Source organism: Ctenocephalides felis, unplaced genomic scaffold, assembly GCF_003426905.1.
Source record: "Ctenocephalides felis isolate EL2017-DRISC unplaced genomic scaffold, ASM342690v1 CF-g0.4_SCAFFOLD_01819, whole genome shotgun sequence".
NCBI lineage: Eukaryota > Metazoa > Arthropoda > Insecta > Siphonaptera > Pulicidae > Ctenocephalides > Ctenocephalides felis.
In genome coordinates this window covers 131,099-135,694 of record NW_020537973.1, presented here as the reverse complement: position 1 = coordinate 135,694, position 4,596 = coordinate 131,099, and the positions used below count along the sequence as shown (strand labels likewise).

Sequence of the window (4,596 nt, the reverse complement as noted above, 5' to 3'; positions counted from 1 at the left end):
TTGTAAAAACAGTTTGTAAAAAATGAAAATAGGAGTATAAATTATATGTTTATTTTTGTATACTAAATGGCTATTTTGACCGTTGTTCCACAAAATAATGGGTTGTGGAAGTTTTTCGAGAAGCCAATGGGCATTTGACATAATCAAAACAAATTTAATGATTTTCGGATTATTATTTAATTTATGCATATAAAAATGTTAGAAATAGCAGTTCTTGAAACGATTAAACGAATATTTACTTAATTTTAATTTTATGATATTTCAATAGCTTCTTCATATAAACGATTTAGGCAAAAAGGTTTTGATCTGGCAAAAGTCCTCAGCAATTATAGAAAAGCCTGATTTATATCTTCAATATTTAATTATCAAGAATTTAGTATTAACCCGGTGCCAATGACGCTGGGTCATAATGACCCGAGACGTTTTTTAACGAACATATATTTTGTTTACCCGGGTTATGTGGTTTAAGCGTTTGAGTAGCTGAAGCGATGCCTCCCCGCTACCCGCCCCGATGGTTCGCTCAGTGCGACGCCGCCCGCGCAACGAGCAACTCGTGCGTCAAGTCCAATCGGGTATGTTTGACCCAGCGTCATTGTAAATGTAATATTTTTCGTGACATACTTTTATTTTCTATTTAGTGATTATAGTGACATATTATGTGACCAATTTAGAAATATATAGCGGAAAGCAGCCAAGTGGCCCATACTCACTCAGCAACAAACCTTTTGACGTTGTAAATCGCGTCGTCTTGCCCGTTTCTAAAAGCCATCGTAACATAACATTCGACAATTGGTTCACGAGCGTTTATGAATTAGTATCTCACCTCCTAACGGAACATAAACTTACAGCAGTTGGAACCTTACGCAAAAACAAACGGCAGATTCCACCTCAATTCATTACAACACGTGGAAAATGTCCAGGATCATCTACCTTTGGACATCAAAAGGACATAACTCTAGTCTCCTACATTCCAAAGAAAAATAAAGTTGTCTTATTGATGTCCAGTCTACATCATGACGAAAAATTGATGAGTCTACAGGTGACAAAAGGAAACCAGACATCATATCCTTTTACAATCACACCAAGAGTGGAGTGGATGTAGTGGACAATCTTTCTGCGTCATACAACGTGAGTAGAAACACAAAACGATGGCCATTGACTATCTTTTTTGCAATGCTAAATATATCGGAAATAAACGCAAACATAATATACCGGGCTAATAATGATGATACACGCATGAAAAGAAGACATTTCCTAAAAAATCTGGGACTCGCCATGGTGCAGGAACATTTACAAGTGCGACGAGCTCGAGTGAATTTACCACGTCAACTGCGCAAAAGAATCGCACAATTCACAGGTGAAACCACAGATGAACCACCTCGAAAGATTCTAGGCGTTCGCAAGAGATGCCAAATATGTCCGTCCAAAAAAGATAAGAAGACAAGTCATACCTGTCATGAATGTCAAATTTATATATGCCCTGATCATTTTATTACCTACTGCAATAATTGTAGTAGTTCGATGTCAGTAAATGAGGAAATAGAAGACTGATTGGCATTTATAATTAAAATAACTTAATTTGATCTCTTTTTTAGTATTATAAGATTTTGTTACCAATGATTATTAACATTACTTAAACCAAAACTTATAATTAACATATGTTGTTTGTTCAAAGTTGATTTTGCATGTCTTGTTAAGTATGTCAATAAAAGTTTAATTATTATATATTAGTTTTATTTTATTTATTTTTATGCAGAAAATACCTTTATTTAGTAAACATTAATTACAATTTAGTAAAAGTATATATTTTTTATTATAAATCCTCAATAAAACGTCGGGTCAAAATGACCCAACGTCATCGTTCTTGCAATTTTTTTCGCGTCATTGGCGCCGGGTTAAAACAAAAATAACTAGTTGAAAGTGGCGTTTTGGCTTAAGGATAGTTGCATAAACTTCCCCATAGGTGTAATAATTGACTTAATTCGAATATCAGATAGATATTTAGATAAATTTTCAACTGTTTATTTTGAAATAAAGTTTTCGCTTTAATTAAATCTAAACATTGCAATTTCCAATAGAATTTTTTCAAACACCTTTAAATTATCTCTAATTATATTAATTATAGTGCTAAAGCGCTCATTATTCCAAATATTGATGAATTTATATAATTCAGCCAATTTTGTAGAACTGTTTAGTGCACACAACTTTATCGCTGTGTGTAATTTTCATGAAAAACGAAACAAAACTTTTTTTAAACCTAATAAGTTAATTTTTGAAACATTAAAATTCTGCTATAAGTTATTACGTATATAATGTACGTGATCCTTAATGAATCAAATTAATGGTAATGTTTTATAGACTGCTCACTTACTTTTTTGATAATTCCAATTAAATACTGAAGATAATTAAAATACTATATTCCAAAGCGGTTTCTTTTAATCGAGATTATTTTAATTTGTAATAAATTTGTGAAATGCAACGTTTGTCTTTTAACATCACAAAAGCAACTTTTGAAACAAATTCTGATTATCTTATATTTTCAAACTTTTATGAATTGTTAAAATTAAACTATTTGTCGTAGGGCCGTAATATTTTAAATGTTTTTAGGACCATGATATCTACCAATATAAAAAGTTTCATCACAAAATAACATTTTCAAGAGTTAATTACGAAGAGACGGCACCTGGACCGAGTTTCACGGAGATATTGGTGAAACACGTAATGTTATTCGTTTTTCATTTGCGCGGATTTTATTTAACAAATTTCTTGTTGAACAAAAGCAAAATGCCACATATACTTAAATTGACTACTTCCACGAGCCCAAAAACTATTTTTAATTATACAGACATAACCACTTTCAGTTTTCTCTATTATAGAGAAAATACGAGAATATATGGACAAAATGACATAGTGGCCTTATTTAAAAATTAGCTAACTTTATTCACGTTTTCGCAACTGTATAACTTGAAGAAAACCATAATAATAGCCACAGTCTTGAGCGTCATTGCCACAGTCTTGTCGTAGTAATCAGTTCAAATGTGCTTCGCGCCTTGAAGAAAATATTTTGGAGGTTTTTTTCTCATGTTTCTTTGGAGACCTTTTTATTGATATTCGTAATTATTTTAATTAAAATCAAACAAATTATGCCCGTTTTAGCGATTTCGGCCAATTTCATTGCAATGATCGGATATCTTAGTAATATTGTTTAATTATTCGTTTTCGTTCGTTTTTGGACAATATGACATACTTGTACAATGAACAAAATGACGTAGTACTATATCACAAGTATGTAAAGTATGGACCAAGAGAAAATTAAACCTATCAAATGTAATTGGCTTTTAAACTTCTCTACTCCAAATTTGCAAGAAATAATTGCTAAACAACAGAGCAATAGATCCGCTAGTAAAAGAAGAGACTTGCAAGATCTGAGCCCACCGGAAATTTGGTTACGATGTATGATTTGCATCCTTTGGATTCATGCTTCATGTGCTAATGTTCCAAAGAGGACAAAAATCTGCATCTCAATACGTCCTAACCCTATATGATATTTTGTCCGTACTATATGGACAAAGTGGTTTTTGTAATATGTTGCATTTTTCCTTAATAAATATGTTAATATAGTTCATACTTAATTAAAATACTATATTACTGGTGGTCAATAAACCAAAGATGAGTAAAAACCATTGAGAATGGTTATAATATCATTAAATGAATAGATATCAGTGAAAAACAAACAAAAATGTTAATAGTTCTGAACTAAAATAAATCGAATGACAAAAAAATTAAACTTCTTTCATTAGTCGCTACTAAAGCAAACGTTTGTTTTATGAATATGAACAAATTATAGTATAATCATTATTGTCTCCAGCATTTAACACTAAAACTGTTAGTAATTATGAATTACTTAGATTTCATTATAAATACAATCACTAATTAATTCATTCTTACTGTCTAATGCTATTGCTAAACATAAATTCCAACTCCAGTGCGATATATAATTCATACACACGTTTAATCTCTACGATGCGTACGTTTCGCATCCGACAATCGGCCAGAAATTTATTCAGCGGCAATAACGCAGCACTTTACCAAATAAAATCCTTTTTATTACGGTTTGCACACACAAACGCCAATCGTTATTCGATATAATATAATTTTATGCGCCGCCTGCGGTCGGAAACCCTTTACTCCGTATGTTTTTTCTGTTTTACCTCATTTTCCTTATCGTTTGATTTTTATTTAAGAACAGAGAAGGGCTACAAGTTTTGGCAACTATCATCATCAGTCCGAGTGAGCACTTCATACCATTTAAGGATAGCCTGAGGTTTTCAAACTATATTTTCATTCTTTTCATTTAATTTTTATTTATTTTTTGGATATTAAATCAATTGTTCATAAAATAATCTACAACTAGTGATGCATGGCATCGTGACTTAAGGCAAATTGCTGGAACTTATTGTACCAAAAATTATTTTTTTTATAAAAGATTCAACTTGTTTTAGAACTTTGAGAAAAAGAGATTTTGAAATATTTTGAAAATTTTGAACTTTAACTTTAACAAAATATATCAAAGCGCTTGGGCATCGCGTCGCAATT

At 31.5% G+C, this 4,596-nt stretch overlaps 1 pseudogene; it reads left to right on the top strand.

Annotated features, from left to right (window-relative positions):
- The first annotated feature begins 511 nt into the window (after positions 1–511).
- On the top strand, positions 512–1,551 carry LOC113374463 (annotated as a pseudogene).
- Positions 1,552–4,596: the final 3,045 nt, after the last annotated feature.